The 24,950-nt window shown below is 39.7% G+C and overlaps 1 protein-coding gene across 1 annotated transcript in view; it reads left to right on the top strand.

The window, feature by feature from the left end:
- Window positions 1–6,631: 6,631 nt before the first annotated feature.
- Window positions 6,632–24,950, top strand: part of LOC111161953 (chromodomain helicase DNA binding protein 1 like) — a 57,920-nt gene continuing 39,601 nt past the window's right edge. The window contains exon 1 of the mRNA XM_022526040.1: window positions 6,632–6,672. The gene's annotated coding sequence lies outside the window, so the exon portion shown is untranslated. The remainder of the gene's footprint in view (window positions 6,673–24,950) is intronic.

The raw sequence follows: 24,950 nt of genomic DNA, 5'->3' as shown, positions 1-24,950 counted from the left end.
TGATCACCAAGTTCATTCCCAACTTAAGTTTTCTGGTCCTTCACAATGCCCTGGACATTAAAATTTGTGTTTAGTTCCTTATAAAAAATGATTTCATTTAATTTTCACAACATCATTATAGAGTAGGTGTTATTACATTCATTATAAATTATTATGTATCCTAGGCCTTCCAGGAGCACTCTCTGATTGTTAAAGCTCTGATTATGAAGATTAATTTTATTTGCCAATTTTGAGCAGTTTTGGGGGATGGAAGTGGGAGAACTCCCTTGCATCAAAGTTACAACAATGCCTCTGGAACACAGATATGAGTGCAACACTTGTGCTCATTTTTTAAACCTAAGACCCAGGCTTTATGGGGTTAGGGTACAACATGGCTTTGGGCCATAAGCAAGAGAGAATTCTCAGGATTCTAGCCTCTAGTAGCAAGATCACATTGTCAAAAGATATTTTTCAAAAAGATTTTATTTATTTATTTTAGAGAGAGAGAACATGCGCAAGCAGAGAATTTCAAGACAACTCTGACTAAGCACAATGGAGCCTGATGCAGAGCTCCATTGCACTACCCTGAGATCATGACCTGAGCCAAAATGACGAGTCAGCTGCTTAACTAACAGCCATGCATTCACCCTTGTGAAAAGATATTTTATTGTACCCTGAGTCATGAGAAACATTTGCTTCGTGGTTGTTATGGAGATGTCCTTTTCCTTCTGTGGAAATATGTCACACAACTTAAATTCCAGAATTGGCAAAAGCCTTCTGTGATTAGCTGTGTGGATTCCACAACAATATACTTTTAGATGAAAGAAAAGAGTGTGAAACTGCATATTGTTAATTTAATGGCAAGGCATGACAGTCAAAATATATCCAAACAAAAAGGAGAGAACACAGCCCTATAATCCAAAGGACCTGTGGGCAAATTTTGACCTGTGGTCAGTTTACAATCTTTGTACTTTGTCCTCAGAGATTTATTTGATATTTTTCCAGTATTATGCCCTTAGTATTAAAGAGTAGTGGCAACTTTCTAAACTGACTTGGCAAGAGTCCTGTAAACCAGACTGACTTGTTGATACACTTCAAAGTTCACTCTCTATAGCACATTTCCCCTGAATTTCTAGGTTTTAGATTTATCATGTGTTATTTGATGTAAAAGATGTATAATAATATCAAAAGTCAAAATGAAATTTTCTCCTTTCCTGAAGGAAAGAAAACTCTTCTTTCATCTCTGTAGAATGATCTTTCCATTTGAGGGCCCTGACCTCAGCCTAACCTGAGCCCAAATGTCTAAGTCCATGTACCTAAGAAGAGGTTTGTACAAATTTTCATCCATGGTCATAGCTCTTATTCAGGCTCCATAACTGAGTTACCTGACGCTGCCAGCTGATATCCTGCTGTTACCCAACAGGGACGTAATGGCCAACAAACAACTTGTTTGCTAACCCGGGTATGATCATGCTTGTTTTCATAGGATGGGCAGATAGTAAGACCGATTGCTAGCGTGATCTGGTTACCATTAATCTTACTAGTTGTTATTGCCAGAGGATTTACCTTCTCTGTAGAGGAATAAAACAAATAATTAATATGAAACCATTGGTCATAACCTGAGCAATGAATTATAAAGGAGTTGGGGTTAGATTTTATTCTGGCAGTTAGCAGTGACTTCCTAGAAAACATTGTAGCCTAAGTTTTCCCATCTAGGAAATGTCTTCTCTGTGCTTCAGGTTTATAACAATCATGGCTCCTGGACTTTAGAATCGTTCTATGGGCACTTCATTCAAACATGCAGCAGTACTATTTATTGAGTGAATATATGTGCCAGCCACTGTTCTAGGTACGGATGCAACAATCCTTAAAGTGAAATCCTTATCTTCCCTTCCTCAAACTGACAGTTGTCTCCTATATTATCTATCTCAGTGCTGGCATCAACATCCATCTAGTTATCCAAGGCAGAACGCCCTGGAGTCCATATCAACATTTTTTTCTTCCTCAGCTCTCTATCCAATCAGTGACCAAGTCCCCTCCAGTGTCCCCTCACCAATCTAAAGAATCTATTATTCCTTTGCTAACCTTGCTTCGGTGTCTTTGCCCTGTGGTCTGTGAAATGTCTCCCAATAATGGGTCCGTGATTAAAGGAGAGAGACTGATACAAAGCAAAGATCAAGCAAAGCTTTATTTCGCGTCAAGCATCAAGAATCAAACCCATCGGCCAGGGCCGCACCTCTTACAGAGAGGGCAACCCCTCTCTGCTTTGCAGACTAGCTTTTTAGGGCAAAGGACATGTGGTTGGGCCTGGCCACGCACAGGTGGCCAATGAAATTGTAACACACAGAGAAAGCTGCACAGTCATGCTAGGTCACACATAAGTGACCAATTGAATTACAATTTACCCTAGTAGATATTTGAACTAGCCTATCACCTTGGTCAGAATTGGCGCCTAAAAGGCACCCGAAGGGCAGGGCCCATACTTCTTGGTAACTAGGGAGACAGTATACAACCCCCCACTGATTGGATGTCTCCACCTGGCCTGATGCACCCTTGTATTTGGGCTTTGTTACCTGGGACTGATTTCCGGGACTTGTTTTTAGTAAGTCCCCTGGGGGAAGGGGGGCAGAGACAGTTTTAAGTTTTACTGAATAAACAACAAAATGACTGTTTAATCCAAGATAGAATCACTCTGGCTAAATAGGCCCTTACAGTCTGTCTTGAGCAATCTTCTTCCTGAGTTCACACAGCTGGCTTCTCATCATTCAGACCTTCTTCTTGATGAAATGTTCTTCAATCCACCATATTCAGAGTTGCTTCCCAGCCTTATTCTTAATCTCATTACCCTGTTTTACTATCTTGTTACCACCAATACTACCTAACTTATTTGTATCCTCCCCACCATTTTGTCTTTCTCCATCACTAGAATCTAAGCTTCATGAGTAAGGAGACTTTTTCTACCTTGTTTATCCTTGTTCTGGACACTGGGGATATGGCCAGTGTATCATTCTCTGTTGCTCTCATCTGGCAAAAGTCCAACCCTGGTAAACTCCAGTTCTCTAACTATTCCCTACCTGCACTCAATACACACCACACTGGCTGCTCTCATGACCATAAACCTTGCTGCTGCTGCTTGGCAATGCTACCATATTTCTCTAGTCAATTCACTATCCCAACACCCCAGACAACTATTTCCCACATTTCCCTCCTAAAACTTCCAAAATCCCCTTCCCCTTCCTCAAGCTCATCTGATGACCTTGCTTCTTACTTCCCTTAAGCAACAGAAACAATCAAATCAAGAGATCTTCCATATACTCTCACTACTAAATCTGCCTGTGTACTATGCCTCTGCGTGTTCCAGGGCATGGACTCTCTGTGCTCTTAAGTCAGCCCATCCTCTCATTCAAGTACACCACTCGTGCAGGATCAGTTTTTCTCTCTACTGGACCATTCCCATCAGTAGTCAACATTCTCTAATGTCACCCATCTGAAAACAAAACAAGACTTCCCTTAACCCCATATCCCCGTTTAGTTACCGCTCCCATTTTTGTTCCCTCTAACAGCAAAACTTTCCACTTTCTTTTCTTCTGCTTCTGTTTCTAAAACCACTTCAATCAGGCTTTTGACACCACAATATATAGAAATAATTCTTGGCAAGGTCATCAATGACTACCATATTGCCCAATCCAACGTTTCTTTCTCTATTCTATTTTATTCTACCTATCAGTTACATTTGACACAGACAAATGCAAACTCTCTTCTTGAATTTCCTCTTCATTTGGCTTCAGGGACACCATGCTCTTACTTCTACTGTATCACAGGCTGCTGTTCTTAGGCTCTTTTGCTGGTTCCTCCTCCTCTTCTCAGCTTCTAAATGTTAATTGTCTAAGGCTAAGTCGCTTTTATAATTCCAGTCATCCCCCAGGAGATCCTATCTAGTAACAAGGCTTACAGTCCATCTGAAAATTAATGTGGATAACTTCCACATTAATATATTCAGTTCCAACCCTCCTGTGAGCTCCAGGCTAATCAACCTGATTATTCAAAATCTCTGCTTGGATATCTAAGAAGAGTTTCATGTTACTGTGTTCAAAAATGAATTCCTGGGGTGCCTGGGTGGCTCAGTGGGTTAAAGCCTCTGCCTTCGGCTCAGGTCATGATCCCAGGGTCCTGGGATCGAGCCCCACATCGGGCTCTCTGCTTGGCAGGGAGCCTGCTTCCTCCTCTCTCTCTCTGCCTGCCTCTCTGCCTACTTGTGATCTCTGTCTGTCAAATAAATAAAAATAGAATCTTTAAAAAAAATGAATTCCTTTTTTATTTTTTAAAAAGATTTTATTTATTTGAGTGATAGGGTGGGGCAGTATGAGCATGGAGGGAGATGAGCAGAGGGACAAGCAGACTTCCTTGGGAGTGGGGAGCCCAACTCGGGGCTCAATCCCAGGACCCTGAGATCAAGACTTGAGCTGAAGTCAGGTGCTTAACTGACTGAGCCACGCAGGTGCTCCATGAATTCCTTTTATAAGTTGAAATATAGTTGACATTAAAAATGAAAATTCTTGATGTTCCTCAGACCTCCTCATTCTCAGTTTTACCCCCTCCAAAAGTGGAAACTCCATTACCCCCTCCAAAAGGGGAAACTATCATTTGCTCAGGTCACATCCCTGAAATCATCCTTTATTCCTGGACTTTTTTCAGATGTTCAATCCATGTACCTTATAGACTCTACCTTTTCAATATATCTAGTATCTGACCACTACTTACCACTCCACTGCCGCCATGCTGGCCCAACTATTATTTCTTGCCCAGACTCCTGCAGTGGTCTAACTGGTCACCCTACTTCCACTCTATCCCCTTCCATAGACTCCTTTCATATACCATCTGGAGTAAAATTTTATATGTCACCTTTTATATGTGTTATGTCACCAGCAGCTGACTTGGGAGTTTGTCAGCTATCTTTCCTAGCTGTTTTTTTCAATGTCAGACTCAATCTACCAAGAGAAATTTAGCTTAAAGCTAGGACTCTATCACTGGTATTATGCTAAAACAAATGTACCTTAAGTTAAAAATAATCAAGTCTCTTTTGTTTGAGTGGCAGGTGATTGATCTTGCTGCTTTAGCGGATAAGCCTACCTACAGAACCCAGAGGAGAGGAAAAAATTCACCAAACCCAGAGATCAGGATGCAAAAATCACTCATGAGCAACCCCAAGAAGCCCTCCAGAGAAGCCAGGAAAGGATACAAATCCCATTTATGGTGTTGACAAAACATCAGGTAGGGAATCAGTATAGCCCCATTATGTGACTGTTTCTCTTTCACCTTAACATTGATAACTACCTGATTTTTATTTGCTTATTGCTTGTCTCCTCCTTTTAAATATACACTTAATTTAAAATATAACTCTTAATTTACACTTAATTATATACTTAATTAAAATATAACTCTTAATAACACTTAATTTAAAATATAAAATATAAGTGTGTTTTACTTAAATGTTTTTGCAAATGAGACTAGTGGCCACTGTCTCCAGTGCCAAGAGTGCCTGACATATGTGAGGTGCTCAAAACAGTGCTTTTGCTTTTTATGAATAAATCAACCCAAAGACATCTCTTTTGTAGCTCAGAACTAATTTCTTCTTTTATTTTCAGGGTAGATGGACTGGGGTGGGGGGTGGCATGCAACTTTAATCTGAGTTTACTGAAGATAGAAAGTGCCAAGGTTTACCCAAATGGGACTAGTATTCTGATGACATTACCCAGAGAATAATACGGTTCCTCTTATAGCTTTCCTCATCTAACGTGGGGACAATCCTAGTATCTATTTATAAGGTTACTGTGAGGGTTAAACGATAAAAAAACTTGTAAAACACTCAGGACAGCACCTCTCACTGGATCGTTAACTGCAGTTATTGCAGTTATTAAATAACTGCAGTTATTTGGTTATTATAATTTATATCAGTGACACACTACTAATTATAAATTACTACGTCATAAATCCACTCAAAGCTGATGTTGTCATTGACCCCTATCTAACACTTTGCTTCAATTTGTTCCCCATAATTCACTTGAGAAATTCCTTTTGGTAATGACAATTTTCATGGTTTTAATTTCCTATCATTCAGAAGTTCCTGACTTTGGTCTACGGCCAACAGGGACTAAGTAAGAGGATTTTAGGGCCCAATGTATCACTGGTGCAAAAGGAACCGAGCACACCAGGCTTTTACATTCTTGCTGTGAATCGCTGGAGGACAGGGACCAACCACGTCTTACTGAATTCTATAACCTCAGAGCCCCGCAGAGTATGTATGCCCCTGGCGCATAGTCAGTGTTGCTAATAAATGAATGGTAAGCATAGTCCGACCTCCCGACGAGCCCACAAGCCGAGAGCTGGCTGAGCACAACCGGAAAGAACGAAAATGAGATCCTGCAGGCTAAATCGCAGGTCGCTAGCGCCCAGACGTCGGCGCAGGACGCGTCGCCTGGCGGCGGCTGCGCGCTGGGTCCGGCCGGGTTGCGTCGGGAGGGAAGCGCGCGGGCGCCGCGGGGCGGAGCCTGTCTGGGTGCATGGAGAGCTCGGGCGCAGCGACGTGTGGGAGCCACATGCTCGGCTTCCTACGTGCTCTGAAGACCCGGAGCTGAGGCGAGGCGGCGCGGGCACTAGTGCAGGAGCAGGACCTAAGGCAATGGGGCTTGACAGGTCAGTGGCCCCGGCCCTACTTCTTCCGGGGTCTTTGCACTTGTTGGGACTCGCTTCTGGCGGGCCAGAGGACACCGCGCTAGGAACGGGCCTTCGGCGCCGCGGCTGGCGCGTCCTGTGGGTTGTTGTTGTTGTTGTTGTTGTTGTTGTTTTTACCAGTGGGCTCCAGGGCTTTTCCTTCCCGCCCCTGCGGTGGGGAAGGGCACAGAGGACCCGGGTGTGGGGCCAGGCGGCCATAGCCCCCGCCAGCGCGGCTCGGGGTTGGCGGGGGTGGAATGAACGAGATTCCGGGCGGGGAAGCTACACCCGTCTGCAGCCTGCCACACTGGCCTCAGGGCGGAGGGACTCCGTGAGACCCCTGTTCCGGAGGTAAGACCTTTCTTTTTGAAGACGCAGAGGAGGTCCTGGCGCCTCAAGAATGTAGGTTTAAAGTTTCTCTTCGGTCGGTTTGGAGGCCTGAGCCCGGGGATTTCATGAGTTGCTCCTGTAAACCTCTCAGAACTCTTCTGCTTGCTTCACCTGTCTTCCTCATTTACCGTGCACGTGCAGTTCTTTGATAATTTCCCATTGGTTAATTCTCCCACAATGCTCTATTTTAAAATACGCCGCTAAGCAAAGTTTATTAGTCCTTAGGCACATACGTGTATTTACAGTCCTTTCCTAGAATCTCTGAAGCTCGAAGCTTTACAGACAGCGAGGGTGACGCCTTGTCCTGTGGATGGAAAAACTCAGGCCCTCTTTTCTTATTTCCTCGCCTGGCTACGCTTGACTCACCAGCTATCCTCTCCAGTCCTTTTTTTTGAATTATAAAATGGGGAATGCAGTGCATGCTTTAACTGTATGATAGAAACTTGGGTCAATAATAATCAGTGGTGTAGACTTTAATTCATTACTTATTAAGTGCTACCGAGAGCCACATACTTTCAGTTGTTAGGTACAGAGATGCGCAAAATAAAATCAGGCCCTGCCATACCAGAGTTCCTATGGTGGGGACTGTCAGTGCTTCCAGAAGTATAAACTAATACTTAATGAACTGTTGTTACATACTAAATGCCAAGGAAGTGAGATTTTGTTGATTCTCAGAATGAAACAAAAGATGCATTTCTGTATCCAGCTTAGAAGAGGAATGAAGGTGAATGGTTAGGATACAGACACGAATGAGAAAGACTTCTTTGCTGTGTCTCTGAGGCTATGTGAATGAGTGTGTGTGTGTGTCTGTAAGGAGTGTGTATCCAGCCTAAATAGAAGTTTATGGACTGGTGTTTGTGTGGGTATCGTAACATATTTTTGTATGCCTTATTCTTTAAATGTGTTTTTAGGTGTGATGCTTTGAGAATATTTGTGGGAGAAGGCTAGATGAGTGCGCTCATTGATACAGACTACCGATAATAAATAGATCTAGAGAACTATCATCTGGATGTGTGTTATTTTAGTAAAAACGAGAAGAGAGAAGAGGCTGCACCTTTGCTTGGGGGAATTAGTTAATGAAGAAGGAAGTAGACAATGTGGAAACTTAGTGATGGGAACAATAAATTGTAGTGGAAGGAAAGAAGAAAATAGAAAACAGGTATACGCAAAAGAATAACCATTGGCTGTTATAGCTTGAAATTCCCATTTCTATTTACTAGAATTTATATTTTGTAAAGTGATTTTTTGAGAGTTGGTTAAAAATCCTTACTGATTTTTTCCTTATTACAGAAGTAGTACATGTTCTCTGTAAAACATTTAGAGTAGTATTCATTGCATAAAGAAAAAATTTAATTGCCATATTCGTCTTACTGTTTATATGTTCTTATTTATCATACCATCCTTGATCTGTGTGTCCGTATAATTTCTTTTTTTACTTCTCTGAGATGGGGTGTGGAGGGAGGGAGAGGAGCAAAAATGGGGTTTCATATGCATACTTTTTGGAAACAGTTTTGTCTTCTATCATCATTTAGTCTTTTTAGTAATTTATTCTAAAATATCATATTTAGTGGGTACAGATCTTTCAATGAATGGATGTGCCATAGTTTAACCAGCCAAATATGTGGGTATTTGGGTTCTTACTTTTTTTGTGGTTATAATAATAACAATAAATGTCCTTGTAACCAAATATTTATTATATCCATAAATTTTTAATTCTTCCAAGGCTGTGTTTCTATGCCAAAAAGTATGTGAAATTTTTGCTGATTTTTCCACATTGTCACCAACGCTGGTATTCTGATTTGAGTAGTTATGATGAGCACTATGAATTGTGTAAAACTGATGAAGCACAGACCTGTAACCCTGAAACACATAATACATTTTATGTTAATTTAAAAAATAAAAAGGAAAAAAGTTCTTTTGTTATTTAATATTTGTTTCCTAGTATTGATGAACAGTTGGATATTGGTTTTTCTTCTTGTTCCTTGTGTATTTATGCTCTTTGCCCATTTTTTAACTGTCTTTTGCTTTGTTCTTTCTTGCATTGATACTAAATATTTGCCACAGATATCGGGAATATGTTTTCTAGTTTGTGTTTTGATTTTGATGAGGTGTGTGAGAGTGTGTGTGTATGTGTGTGTGTATTTCAGTGGTGATGTTTAAGAATTCTTTGTAGTCACATCTTCAGCATTTTTCTAAATGATTTTTGCCTTTAGTGTGTTTGCTTAGGTGGGGCTTTACTACTCCGAATTTATTGTGGTTGGCTTAATATTTTTTTTTTTAGTATAGTTGTGATCTCTTTATATTTAAATTTTTATTTCCCCAGAAATTTATTAGGAAGGAACTTGACTTTTTTTTTTTTTTCTCTCAAATATGTAATGAATTAGCCACTTTCTGAAAATCAATGAAACAAGTATTTTGTTCTGCGGTATTCTTCCCAGTGATGAAAAAACTTTTAGTTGGGAGCACCTGGGTGACTCAGTTGGTTAAGTGACTGCATTTGGCTCAGGTCATGATCCTGGGGTCCTGGGATTGAGTCCTGTGTGGGGCTCCCTGCGTATCAGAGAGCTTGCTACTCTCCCTGCTTGTGCTCACTCTCTTTTTTTCTCTGTCAAATAAATAAATAAAATCTTAAAGAAAAAAAAAAAACCGCAAAAAACCTTTTAGTTGATTTTCCTCTCCTGAATAGTGTCGCAGATGTATCCCATACATTCCAGTGAACTTCAGAAACTCAAAGTATATTGGATCATAAACGTATGTCAAGATCACTTTGTTTTTGTAACGTGCAGACCTATTACTCGTGCTGTTTTTGCCTGCTTTTCTAGGACAGGCATACCTCAGAGATACTGCAGGTTCGTTTGATTAAAGAGCACTGCAATAAAGTGAATATTGCAATAAAGGTAGTCAAGTGAATTTTTTGTTTTCCAGTGCATATAAATGTTGTATATATGTTTATACTATACTGTAGTCTACTAAGTATGCAATAGCATCATGTCAAAAAAAAAACAAAAAAACCAAAAACCCAGTGTACATACCTTAATTAAAAAATATTTGCTGAGGGGTGCTTGGGTGGCTCAGTTGGTTAAGCAACTGCCTTCGGCTCAGGTCATGATCCTGGAGTCCCAGGATTGAGTCCCACATCGGGCTCCCTGCTTGGCAGGGAGTCTGCTCTTCCTCTGAGCTCTCCACTCTCACACTCTGCCTCTCAGATAAATAAATAAAATTTAAAAAAAAAAATTGCTGAAAAATGCTAACCTATCATCTGAGCTTTCAGTAAATTGTAATCACTGATCACAGATCACCATAACCAATACAGCAGTAATGAGAAAGTTTGAAATATTGTGAGAATTACCAAAATGTGACAGAGACACTTTTTAAAAAAAATTAACATATAATGTATTATTTGCTTCAGGGGTACAGGTCTGTGAATCATCAGTCATTCACAATTCACAGCACTCACCATAGCACATACCCTCCCCAGTGTCCATTACCCAGCCATTCTATCCCTTCCACCCCCTTCCACTCCAGCAGCCCTCAGTTTGTTTCGTGAGATTAATAGTCTCTTGTGATTTCTCTCCATCCCTGTCCCATCTGGTTTCATTATTTCCCTCCCTACCCCCCCACGATCCCCACCCTGCCTCTTAAATTCCTGACAGAGACACTTTAAAGTGAGCAAATGCTGTTGGAAAATGGCGCTTATAGACTCATTTAACTCAGGGTCCTCACAGACCTTTAATTTGCAAAAACAGAACAAAACAAAAACGTGTTGTTAGACGCTGTGTTAGCATCTGTGAAGGGCAATAAAGTGAAGCACAATAAAATGAGGTATTCCTGTACCCCTCACCCTCCTGAGACGTGGGCAAGGGAATTCAAACAACTCTGTGATGGGTGTAGCTGATGGGCGCCCACATTTCTTTCTTCCCAAACCCCCAAGCCTGCCTTATCATATCCTTGAGGCTATAAAGCAAAAGACTACATTTCCCAGACTCCCTTCTAGTTCTGTTGTACGTGATGGGTGTGGGAGATTTGAAAGGGGGTAAATGTGGAAGAAGCCACAGTCTGGGAGGGACTTGGGTTTTCTGCATTTCTCTTGGAGACTAGTCCTAACTTCAGGGAGGTTAAGTAGATACTGAACATCCATTTTACTGGCGTGGATTGTAGCTGAGGTGGGAAGGGTCCTGGAGCTGACAGTTGGACTAATGGTCTTGTGAGATAAGGAAAATACATATTGGCTCTGCCCCCTGGTTCCCAGAATAGGGTTTCTGAAACCCTTGTAATTTCCAGGGTGGCAGTAGTATCTTTTGTTCTAATGAGGTGGCGCTGGGTATGTTCCTAGATGGCTCTTGGGTGGGGGCTGATCACAAGAAAGGACAAGCCATAATTAGAAGCTTAGAATTTTCAGCTCCATTCCCCGTTCTATGGAGATGGGAAGAGGGCTGAAAATGAAGTTAATGATTGATGGTGGCTACGTGATGAGGCTGCCATTAAAAATCTGAGAAGTACAGGGTTTGGAGAGGATAGAATGGGATTGTTTTCTTAATATCTCTAATAGCTTGTTATAAGTGTATAGAATTGCAACAGACTTCTCTGTATTGATTTTCTATCCTGCAACTTTACTGAATTAGTTTATGCTAATAGTTTTTTTAGATGGCATCTTTAGGGCTCTCTTTATATCAATCTTCTGCAAATAGTGACAGTTTTATTTCTTCCTTCCTTTCTGAATTGGATGCCCTTTTTTTTTCTTTCCTAATTGCTGTGGTTAGGACTTCCAATACTATGTTGAATAAAAGTGACAAAAATGGGAATCTTTGTCTTGTTCCTGATCTTAGAGGAAAAGCTTTCAGCTTTTCACCATTGAATATGATTTTTGCTGTGGGCTTGTCTTATATGGCCTTTATTATACTGAGGTGCATTCCCTCTATACCCACTTTGTGTAGAATTTTTATTGTAAACGGGTGTTGATTTTTGTTAAATGCTTTTTCGGCATCTATGAGATCACATGATTTTTATCTTTCATTTTGTTAATGTGGTATATCAAATTGATTGATTTGTGAATGTTTATCCTTTTATCCCTGGAATAAATCCCACTTGATCATGGTGTGTGATCCTTTTAATGTATTTTTGAATTCAGTTTTCTTTTTTTTAAAGATTTTATTTATTTATTTGATGGAGAGAGACACAGCAAGAGAGGGAACACAAGCAGGGGGAGTGGGAGTTGGGGAAGCAGGCTTCCTGCTAAGCAGGGAGGCAGATGCAGGGCTTGATCCCAGGACCTTGGGATCATGACCTGAGCCGAAGGCAGACACTTAACGACTGATCCACCCAGGTACCCCTTGAATTCAGTTTTTAAATACTTTGTGGAGGTTTTTGCATCTATGTTCTTCAGGGACATTGACCTATAATTTTCTTGTGGTATCCTTGTCTGGTTTTGGTATCAGGGTATATTGAACCCCCTTTTTTTTTTTAAGAAGACTGAAAAGAATTGGTATTAATTTTTCTTTGAATGTTTAGTAGAATTTATCAGTGAAGTCATCTTGTTCTGGACTTCTGTTTTTTGGGAGGTTTTTTTTTTTTTTTTTTTAAAGATTTTATTTATTTATTTGACAGATCACAGGTAGGCAGAGAGGCAGGCAGAGAGAGAGGGGGGAAGCAGGCTCCCCACCGAGCAGAGAGCCCAATGTGGGGCTCGATCCCAGGACCCCGAGACCATGACCTGAGCCGAAGGCAGAGGCCCATCCCACTGAGCCACCCAGACGCCCCTGGGAGGTTTTTGATTACTGATTCAATCTCTTTACTAGTAATTGGTCTGCTCAGATTTTCTGTTTCTTCAAGAGTCATTCTTGGAGGGTTGTATGTTTCTAAAAATATATTGATTTATTTTAGGTTGTTCAGTTTATTGGTATATAATTGTTCATAGTCTCTTATGCTCATTTGTATTTCTGTTGTGTTAGTTAACAACATTTCCTCTTTCATTTTTTTTAAAAGGTTTTATTCATTTGAGAGAAAGAGTGAGTAAGGGGAGGGTCAGAAGGAGAGAGAGAGAATCTCAAGCATGGAGTTGGATATGGGGCTTGATCCCATGACCCTGAGATCATGACATGATTTGAAACCAAGAGTTGGACGCTTAACCAACTGAGCCACCCAGGTGCCCCTCCTCTTTCATTTCTGATTGTGTTTATTTGAATCCCTTTTTTTCTTGGTGGATCTAGCTAAAGGGTTGCCAGTTTTTATCTCTTCAAAGAACCATCTCTTGGTTTCACTGATCTTTTCTATTGTCTTCTTAGTTTCTTTTTCATTTATTTCTGTTCTGATCTTTGTTATTTCATTCCATCTACTAACATGGTCTTTATTTGTTCTTCTTTTTCTAGTTCCTTTTAGTGTAAAGTTAGGTTGTTAATGCGAGATTTTTCTTGTTACTTGAGGTAAGCGTTCAAATCTCTGTGAGCTTCCCTTATTAGAACTGCTTTCGCCACATCCTGTAAGTTTTGATAGGTGTATTTACATTTTCATTTGTCTCAGGTGTTTTTTAATTTTGCTTTTGATTTTTTCATTGACTCATTATTTGTTCAGTAGCATGTTGCTTAATCATATATGAGAATTTTCCAGTTTTCTTTTTGTAATTGATTTCTAGTTTCACACCATAGTTCTCAGAAAAGATGCTTGATATGATTTCACTCTTAATTTAAGGCTTGTTTTGTGGCCTAACATATGATTGATCCTGGAGAATGTTCCATGTGCACTTGAGAAGTTGGTGCCTTCTGGTGCTTTTGGATGGAATGTTCTATATGCATCTGTTAAGTCCATCTGGTCTAATGTGTCATTTAAGACTGATGTTTTCTTATTGATTTTTTTGTCTGGATGATCTAACCATTAGTGTAAATTGGGGTATTAGAATCTCTTACTATTATTTTATTTCTGTCTCTTACTAGTATTGTACTTCTTACTATTGTATTCTCCTTTTAGGACTGTTAACATTTGCTTTATATATTTAGGTTTTCCTATTTTGGGTACATAAATATTTACAAATGGTATATCTTCTTGTTTAACCCCTTTACTATTATATAATGTGCTTCTTTATCTCCTATTACAGTCTTTGTTTCAAAGTATCTTGTCTGATACAAGTATAGCTACCCCCAATTTCTTTTGGTTTCCATTTGCATGGTATATCCTTTTCCATCCTTTTACTTTATATCCTTATGTCTGATGTGAGTCGCTTGTAGGCAGCCTGTAGGTGGGTCTTGTTTTTTTTTTTTTTAAAGATTTTATTTATTTATTTGACAGAGACAGAGATCACAAGTAGGCAGAGAGGCAGGCAGAGAGAGGGGGAAGCAGGCTCCCTGCTGAGCAGAGAGCCCAATGCGGGGCTTGATCCTAGGACCCTGGAACCATGACCTGAGCCGAAGGCAGAGGCTTTAACCCACTGAACCACCCAGGCACCCCGTTTTTGTTTTTTTTTTTTTTTTTTAATCCACTTAGCCCCTTTGTCTTTTGACTGGAGAATTTAGTCCATGAACATCTCACGGGATTATTATAGTATGTGCTTATTGCCATTTTGTTAATTCTTTTCCGGTGGTTTTGCAGTTCTTTTGTTCCTTTGTCTCTTGCTTTCTTCCTTTGTGGTCTGATGATTTTCTATAGTAGTATGCTTGTGTTCCTTTCTTACTATCTTTTGTGTATCAACTATAGGTTTTTGCTTTGTGGTTACCATGAGGTTTACATATAACAATTTATATCTATAGCTCTTTTAAGTTGATAATAACTTAATTTTGAACTCATTGTAAAGCTTTACATTTTTACTCTTCCCCCACCAGCACATTTTATGTTTTTGATATCACATTTTACAGCTTTTAATCTTTTGTTTACCTTATTTAATTATTATAGTTATGGTTATTTTTGCTACTTTTGTCTTTTAACCTTCATACTGTTTTTATAAGTGATTAATCCATGCCGTTTAGTATATATTTACCTTTACCAGTAAGAGTTATACTTTTATATGTTTTCTTCTTATTTTTTTTTTTAAGATTTTATTTATTTATTTGACAGAGATCACAAGTAGACAGAGAGGCAGGCAGAGAGAGAGAGAGAGAGAGAGAGAGGGAAGCAGGCTCCCCGCCGAGCAGAGAGCCCGACGCGGGACTCGATCCCAGGACCCCGAGATCACGACCCGAGCCGAAGGCAGCGGCCCAACCCACTGAGCCACCCAGGCGCCCCTATATGTTTTCTTATTAATAATGCCTTTCTTTCATCCCAAAGAGATCCCTTTAGCATTTCTTATAAGGCTGGTTTAGAGGTGATGAAATCCTTTAGATTTTGCTTATTGGGAAAACTGTATTTTCTTCAATTTTGAATGATAACATTGCTGGGTAGAGTACTCTTGGTTGGAAATCTTTTTCTTTCAGTACTTTGAATATATTGTGCTACTTTTCTGGCCTGCGAAGTTTCTGCTGATAAATCTGCCAGTTGTCTTACAGGAGGTCCCATATACATAAATCAGGTTGTATTTCTCTTATTGCCTTTAGTATTTTCTGTCTGTCTTTAACTTTTTTTTTTTTAATGATTTTTATTAACATATAATGTATTATTTGCCCCAGGGGTACAGGTCTGTGAATTGTCAGGCTTACAAACTTCACAGCACTCACCATATCACATACCCCTGCCAATGTCCATAACCCAGCCACCTTCTCCATGCCCCCTCCCCCCCCCCAGCAACCCTCAGTTTGTTTTGTGAGATTGAGAGTCTTATGGTTTATCTCTCTCCCGATCCCATCGTTTCATTTTTTCATTTTTTTTCCTTCCCTACCCCCCAGGCCCCCCACTCTGCCTCTCAATTTCCTCATATCAGGGAGATCATAGGATAATTGTCTTTCTCTGATTGACTTATTTCGCTCAACATAATACCCCCTAGTACCATCCACATTGTTGCAAATGGCAAGATTTCATTTCTTTTGATGGCTGCATAGTATTCCATTGTATATATAAACACCACATCTTCTTTATCCATTCATCTATTGATGGACATCTAGGTTCCTTTTATAGTTTAGCTATTGTGGACATTGCTGGTATAAACATTTGGGTGCACGTGCCCCTTTGGATCACTACATTTATATCTTTAGGGCAAATACCCAGTAGTGTGATTGCTGGGTCGTGGGGTAGCTCTGTGCTGTTTTCCAGAGTGGCTGCACCAGCTTGCATTCCCACCAACAGTGTAGTAGGGTTTCCCTTTACATCCTCTCCTACATCTGTTGTTTCCTGACTGGTTAATTTTAGCCATTTTGACTGGTGCGAGGTGGTACCTCATTGTGGTTTTGATTTGTATTTCCCTGATACCGAGTGATGTTGAGCACTTTTTCTTGTGTCTGTTGGCCATCTGGATGTCTTTGCAGAAATGTCTGTTCATGTCTTCTGCCTATTGCTTGATTGGATTATTTGTTCTTTGGATGTTGAGTTTGGTAAGTTCTTTATAGATTTTGGATACTAGCCCTTTATCTGGTACTGTCCTTTGCAAATATCTTCTCCCATTCTGTCAGTTGTCTTTTGGTTTTGTTGACTGTTTCCCTTGCTGTGCAAAAGCTTTTGATCTTGATGAAGTCCCAGTAGTTCGTTTTTGCCCTTGTTTCCCTTGCCTTTGGCAATGTTTTGAGGAAGAAGTTGCTGCGGCTGAAGTCGAAGAGGTTGCTGCCTGTGTTCTTCTCAAGGATTTTGATGGATTCCTGTCTCACATTGAGGTCTTTTATCCATTTTAAGTCTATTTTTGTGTGTAGTGTAAGGAAATTGTCCAGTTTCATTCTTCTGCATGTGGCTGCCCAATTTTCCCAACACCATTTGTTGAAGAGACTGTCTTTTTTCCATTGGGCATTCTTTCCCACTTTGTTGAAGGTAGTTGACCATAGAGTTGAGGGTCCATTTCTGGGCTCTTTATTCTGTTCCATTGATCTATATGTCTGTTTTTGTGCCAGTACTATACTATCTTGTTAATTACAGCTTTGTAATAGAGCTTGAAGTCTGGAATTGTGATGCCACCAACTTTGGCTTTCTTTTTCAACATTGCTCTGGCTATTTGGGGTCTTTTCTAGTTCCATATAAATTTTAGGATTATTTGTTCCATTTCTTTGAAAAAAAAAATTGATGGTATTTTGATAGGGATTGCATTAAATGTGTAGATTGCTTTAGGTAGCATAGACATTTTCACAATATTTGTTCTTCCAATCCATGAGCATGGTACTTTTTCCATTTCTTTGTGTCTTCCTCAATTTCTTTTATGAGTACTTTATAGTTTTCTGAGTACAGATTCTTTGTCCCTTTGGTTAGGTTTATTCCTAGGTATCTTATGGTTTTGGGTGCAATTGTATATGGAATTGACTCCTTAGTTTCTTTCTTCTGCCCCCCCCCCCCCCCACGGACTATCTTCCCATCACTTCGGATTCACTTCTCTGCATGTCCTAGCCTTCAGAAACTGGCCAATTTTCTATTCCTAGAATTGCTGCTCTTCTCTTCTAGCTCCTGTTGAGTTTGTAGGTGTTTGAAATGGTTTGAAAACTACCTAGCTGACCCCTGGGACCTGATTTCATTTCATTCTGCTACTCTATCGCCATCTTGCCTCTCACCCTGTCTTTAATTTTTGCCATTTATATTATAATTTACTTGTGGGTTTCTTTGGATTCATCTTACTTGGAACTCTTTGGACTTCCTGGATATGATTTTTTTTTTTTCTTTCCCTTTCCTAGGTTATGGGCATTTTCAGCCATTTCTTTCTTTCTTCTTTTTTTTTTTTTAATTTTATTTAAATCCAATTAATTAACATACAGTGTATTATTAGTTTCAGAGGTAGAATTGAGTGGTTCTTCAGTCTTATATAACAATGAGCGCTCATTACATCACATGCCCTCCTTAATGCCAGTCACCCCGTTACCCATCGCCCCCCACTGCACCCCCCCCTCCAGCAACCCTCAGTTTGTATCCTGTGGTTAAGAGTCTCTTATGATTTGTCTTCTCTCTGGTGTTGTCTTTTTTAATTTTTCCCTCCCTCCCCCTAGGTTCTGATTAGTTTTTTTAAATTTCACATATGAGTGAAATCATACAATAATTGTTTTTCTCAGGTTGACTTATTTCACTTAGTATATTGCCCTCTAGCTCCTTCCATGTCATTACAAATGGCAAGATTTCATTCTTTTTAATGGCTGAGTAGTATTCCAATGTATGTATATATACCACATCTTCTTTATCCATTCATCTGTCAATGGACATCTGGGCTCTTTCCATAGTTTGACTATTGTGGACATTGCTGCTATATACATTGGGGTGCAGGTACCCTTTTGGATCACTACATTTGCATCTTTGGAGTAAATACCTAGTAGTGCAGTTGCTGGGTTGTAGGGTAGCTCTAGTTTTAACTTTTGGAGGAAGCTCCATACTCTTTTCCAGAGTGGCTGCACCAGCTTGCATTCCTACCAGCAGTGTAAGAGGGTTCCCCCTTTTCTGTATCCTCATCAACATTTGTTGTTTCCTGACTTGTTTATTTTAGCCATTCTGACTGGTGTGAAGTGGATTCTCGTGCTTTTGATTTGTATTTCCCTGATGCTGAATGACATTGAACATTTTTTCATGGGTCTTTTGGCAATACCTTCTTTGAAGAAGTGTCTTCTCATGTCTTCTGCCATTTTTTGACTGGTTTGTTTGTTTTTTGGGTGTTGAGTTTGGTAAGTTCTTCATAGGTTTTGGATACTACCCCTCAATCTGATGAGACATTTGCAACTATCTTCTCCCATTTTGTCGGTTATCTTTTGGTTTTGTTGACGGTTTTCTTGGCAGTGCAAAAAGCTTTTTATCTTGGTGAAATCCCAATAGTTCACTTTTGCCTTTGTTTCTCTTGCCATCGGAGATCTGTCTAGCAAGAATTTGCTGCACCCGAGGTCAAAAAGGTTGCTGCCTGTGTTCTCTTCTAGGATATTGATGGTTTCCTAGCTCACATTTAGGTCTTTCGTCCATTTTTTATTTATTTTTGTATATAGCGTAAGAAAATGGTCCAGTTTCATTCTTCTACATGTGGCTGTCCAATTTTCTCAACATCATTTGTTGAAGAGATTGTCTTTATTCCATCAGGTATGCTTTCTTGTTCTGTCGAAGATTAGTTGGCCATACAGTTGAGGGTCCATTTCTGGGTTCTCTCTTCTGTTCCATTGATCTATGGTCTGTTTTTATGCCAGTACCATACTCTCTTGATGATGACAGCTTTGTAATAGAGCTTGAAGTCTGGCTTTGTGATGCCACCAGCTTTGGTTTTCTTTTAGGGCTTTTTCTGGTTCCATACAAATTTTAGGATTATATGTTCCAGCTCTGAAAAATGTTGATGGTATTTTGATAGGGATTGCGTTGAATATATAGATTGTTCTAGGTAGCACAGACATTTTAACAATATTTCTTCTTCCAATCCATGAGCATGAAATATTTTTCCATTTCTTTTTGTCTTCCTCAATTTCTTTCATGAATGTATTATAGTTTTCAGAGTATAAGTCCTTTATTTCTTTGGTTAGGTATCTTATAGTTTGGGATGTAATTGTAAGTGGGATCAACTCCTTAATTTCTCTTTCTTCTGTCTCGTTGTTAGTGTATAGAAATGCTCTTGATTTCTGTGCACTGATTTTTCCTTCCTGTCACTTTGCTGAATTCCTGTATGAGTCCTAGCAATTTTGGGGTAGAGTCTTTTGGGTTTTCCACATAGCATATTATGTCATCTCCAGAGAGTGATAGTTCAACTACTTCTTTGCCAATTTGGATGCCTTCTATTTCTTTTTATTGCCTGATTGCTGGGTAGGATTTCTAGTACTCTGTTGAACAACAATGGTGAGAGTGGACATCCCTGCTTTGTTCTGACCTTGAGGGAAAAGCTCTCAGTTTTTCCTCACTGAGAATGATATTCGCTGTGGGCTTTCTTATGTGCCTTTCATGATATTGAGGTATGTTCCTTCTATCCCTGCACTGAGAAGAGTTTTAATCAAGAAAGGATGCTGTGCTTTGACAGATGGCTTTTCTACATCTACTGAGAGGATCCAGTGGTTCTTTTAATGTAGTGCATCACATTGATTTGTGGATGTTGAACCACCCTTGCATCCCAGGAATAAATCCCACTTGGTTGTGGTGAATAATCCTTTTAATGTACTGTTGGATCCTATTGGCTAGTATCTTGGTGAGAATTTTTGCATCCATGTTCTTCATGGATATTAGTCTGTAATTCTCCTTTTTTGGTGGGCTCTTTGGTACAGGGATCAACATAATGCTGGCCTCAGAGAATGAGTTTAGAAGTTTTCTTTCCATTTCTTTTTTTTTTTTTAAAGATTTTATTTATTTATTTGACAGAGAAAGAGAGGAAGAGAGAGATCACAAGTAGGCAGAGCAGCAGGCAGAGAGAGAGGGGGAAGCAGGCTTTCTGCTGAGCAGAGAGCCCGATGCGGGACTCGATCCCAGGACCCTGAGACCATGACCCGAGCCGAAGGCAGAGGCTTAAACCACTGAGCCACCCAGGCACCCCCATTTCTGTTTTTTGAAACAGCTTCAGAAGAATAGGTATGAATTCTTCTTTAAATGTTTGGTAGAGGGTGCCTTTTTCTTTTTCTTTTTCTTTTTCTTTTTCTTTTCTCTTGATAAGTCTGGCCAAGAGTTTCTCAATCTTTTAATTCTTTCACAGAGCCAGCTCCTAGTTTCATTGATCTGTTCTACTGTTCTTCTAGTTTCTATTTCATTGATTTCTCCTCTAATCTTTACTATTTCTCTTCTGGTGGTTCTGGGCTTTGTTTGGTGTTTTTTCTACAGCTCCTTTAGGTTCAGTTGTGTATTTGAGACCTTTCTTGTTTCTTGAGATAGCTTTGTATTGCTATAAGCTTTCCTCTTAGGACTGCCTTTGGTGCATCCCAAAGGTTTTGAACAGTTGTGTTTTCATTTTCATTTGTTTCGAGGAATTTTTAAAATTCTTCTTTAATTTCCTGATTGACCCATTCATTCTTTAGTGGGATGCTCTTTAGCCTCCACGTATTTGTGTTCCTTCCAAATTTCCTCCTGTGATTAAGTCCAAGTTTTAAAGCACTGTGATCTGAAAATATTCAGGGAATGATCTCAGTCTTTTGGTACTAGTTGAGCTCTGATTTTGAACCAGCGTGTGACCTATTCTAGAGAATGTTCCATGTACACTCAAGAAGAATGTGTATTTTGTTTGCTGTAGGATGGAATGCTCTGTATATACCTGTGTTGTCCATCTGTTCCAGTGTGTCATTGAAAGCCCTTGTTTCCTTGTTGATCTTCTGCTTAGGTAATGTGTCCATTGCTCTGAGTGGGGTGTTAAAGTTCCCTACTATTACTGTATTAATATAAATGTGTCTTTTTAGTTTTGTTATTAATTGTTTTAAATAATTGGCTGTTCCTATGTTAGGGGCATAAATATTTACACTTGTTAAATTTCTTTGTTGGATAGACCCTTTACCTATTATATAGTGTCCTTCTTCATCTCTTATTACGGTGTTTGGTTTAAAATCTAATTTGTCTGATATAAAGATTGCTACCCCAGCTTTCTTTTGATGATAAATGGTTCACCCCCTCACTTTCAATCTGGAAGTGTGTTTGGGTCTAAAATGAGTCTCTTGTAAATAGCATATTGATGGGTCTTGCTTTTTTATCTAATCTTATACCCTCTGTCTTTTGATTAGAGCATTTATCACATTTACATTCAGAGTAATTACTGAAAAGGTATGAATTTTGTGCCATTGTATTATCTGCAATGTCATTGGTTCTGCATATTGTCTCTGTTCCTTTTTGGTCGATGTTACTTTTGAGCTGTCTCTTCACTTACAGGATCCCCTTAATATTTCTTGCAGGGCTGGTTTAGTGATCACAAATTCTTTTAGTTTCTGTTTGTCTGGAAACTCTTTAGCTCTTCTTTTCTGAATGACATCCTTGCTGAATAAAGTATTCTTGGTTGCATATTTTTCTCATATAGCACTCTAAATATATCATGGTAGTACTTTCTGGCCTGCCAGGTGTCTATGGATAGGTGTGGTGCCAGCTTTATGTTTCTATCCTTATAGATTAAGGTCCTCTAGTCTGGAGCTGCTTTCAGGATTTCCTCTGTCTCTGAAATTTGCAAGCTTCACTATTTTATGTCAAGGTATGCTGCCCTTCTTTAAAATTGGTTTTGGGGGAGTGGTTCTCTGTGCCTTCTGAACTTGAATGCCTGTTTCCTTCCCCAGATTGGAGAAGTTCTCAGCTATAATTTGTTCCAATATACCTTCTGCCCCCTCTTCCTCTTCTTCTGGGACCTCAATTATTCTAATAATATTTTACTCTATAGTATCACTTATCTCTCAGATTCTCCCTTCGTGGTCCAGTAGTTGTTTATCTTTTTCTCAGTTTCTTTATTCTGCATCATTTTCTTTTTTTTATTAGTGATTTTATTTATTTATTAGAGAGAGAGAGAGAGAGTGCGCGCACATGTGCGCACAAGCGGGGGTGTGGCAGGCAGTGGGAGAGGGAGAGGGCATACTCCCTGCTGAGCAGGGAGCCTGACGCAGTGTTTGATCCTGGGACCCTGGGATCATGACCTGGGCTGAAGGCAGACATTAACCAAGTGAGCCACGACACCCCTTTTCTCTATTTTGTCTTCTGTATCACTGATTATCTTTTCTGCCTCATTTATCTTAGCAGTTAGGGCCTCTGTTTTTTATTGCATCTCAGTAATATCCTTTTTGGTTTTGCCCTAATTATGTTTTAGTTCTTTTATTTCTCCAGAAAGGATTTCTGTAGTGTTTTCTTTGCTTTTTTCAAGCTCAGGTAGTATCTTTTAGTTCTGACATCTTATTATATTCATATTGATTAAGTCCCTGGCAGTGGGTACTTTCTCTTGTTGTGCTTTTTTTAAGGTGAGTTCTTCTGTCTTGTCATTCTGTCCAGAAAAGTATAAATTAATGAGAACGAGATACAAAAATAATAATAGTGACTCCCGAAAATATACATTAACAAATCAGAAACCATCAGAAACCAAAAAAAGAAAAAAACAAGTAAAAAGAGAGAGAACATAAACAGATGAATAGAACAGAGCAATATACCAGATCCTTGGTGTATTTTGGTTTGTTAGAAGAAACTAGATCCCAGACTTGTAAAGAAAAAAACTCTTACAGAAAAGCAGTTAGCCACTCTTGTCTCCCTGGTTTCTGTCTGCACTCTGTGTTCACCTGGCTATGACCAAACATTTTTATCTCAGGCACGCAACCCTGTTTCGAGTCTGCAACCTTTATAGACTCCTGCAGTGCTCACCCTTCCTGCTTCTGGGGAGGGAGAGGGTGAAGGGTCTCGCTGTCATTCTGCCTCTTGCTGGGCCTCTGCTCAGAGAGCAGTCACCCAGTCGTGTTACGGTTTGAGGTTTATGGTGACACTGAGCGGAAAGCCCAGTCTTGGTCTCCCTGTTTGTGGACAGCTTACCTGCTCTGATGCTTGGGAACTCTGCGCTCTCAGGAACCCCTCTTCTTTCTGTGACCCCTGGGATCCTGAGACTATGCTGTCCCACCTAGGATTCTGCCCTGCTTAGCCACATGAGTGACTTTCCTGTAGGCACATCCCCCACTGGAGCAGACTTCTGAAGTTCCAATTTTGTGCTCTGCTACCGTATCACTTTCTGGTAGTGGCTTATGGAGGCTCCCCCCCGGGGGTGTTATTTTCTGATATAAGTCCTTTTATATTTACTTCTTCATATCTTCTATCTTACAAAAAGTGGTGGCTTTTCTATTTGTAGAATTGCAGCAATTCTTTTCTTAGATTTCTGATTGAGTTTGCAGTTTGTCAGAATGATTTGATAGCTATCTAGTCAAATTCCATGGACCAGACGAAACTAGGGTCCCCTACTTCTCTGCCATCTTCCTTGAAAAACCACCATTATTTCTTCAAATAAGTTTTCTCCCCCCTTTCTCTGACTTCTCCTTTTGGGACTCCTATAATGTGAATGTTAGTGTGCTTGATGTTGTCTCAGAGGTCCCTTTAAGCTATCTTCATTTTTAAAAAAGTCTTTGTTTTTTGTGCTGCTCTGTTTAGGTGAGTTCTCCTCTGTCATCAGGTTCACAGATCTTTTCTTTTGTTTCATCTAGTCTGCTGTTGAACTTTTCTGTTGTTGGTTTTTGGTTTTGTTTTGTTTCTTGTTTGTTTTTCAGTTCCGTTACTGTATTCTTTGGTTCTTTGAATTCTGTGTGGAACTCGTATCTTCAGTTTCTTTTTGAAGTTTTCATGTAGTTCATTCATTCTTCTCCCAAATTAGATGAGCGTCTTTATGACTGTTACTTTGCACTCTTCATCAGGTAAATCATTTAACTCTGTTTCTTTGAAGTTTTTTTCCTAAGGGTTTATCTGTTCTTTTGCTTAGAACATATTCATTTGTTCTCGCGTTGTACTTATTTCTCCTGTCGGACTCTATGCATAAGATGAAACAGACACTTCTCCCAGTCTTGAAGGGATGGTTTTTGTGTAGGACATAAAGTAGGTGAGAAAACTTCCATTTAACCCTGTTAAGCTATTGGTTGTCCTTCAGATCTTTGTGATTTTCCAGAGAGCCTATTTTATTTTATTTTTATTTATTTATTTTTTAAGATTTTGTTTATTTATTTGACAGAGCGAGCCAGCAAAGTAGGCAGAGAGGCAGAGGGAGAGAGAAAAGCAGGTTTCCTGCTGAGGAGAGAGCCCAATATAAGGCTTGACCCTGGGATCATAACCTGAGCCAAAGGCAGATGGTAACTGACTGAGCCACCCAGGCACCCCAGCCTATTTTACTTTTAATAGCTCCCAGTAGTTTAGGATGTGTCAAGACCAGTCAGTTTCACAAAGGAGAGGATTTCTTTTTTTTTTTT

Source organism: Enhydra lutris, unplaced genomic scaffold (assembly GCF_002288905.1).
Source record: "Enhydra lutris kenyoni isolate GAN:26980312 unplaced genomic scaffold, ASM228890v2 scaffoldscaffold88, whole genome shotgun sequence".
Taxonomy (NCBI): domain Eukaryota; kingdom Metazoa; phylum Chordata; class Mammalia; order Carnivora; family Mustelidae; genus Enhydra; species Enhydra lutris.
The sequence above is the reverse complement of the archived record's forward strand: the minus strand, read 5'-3'. Positions and strand labels throughout refer to the sequence as shown.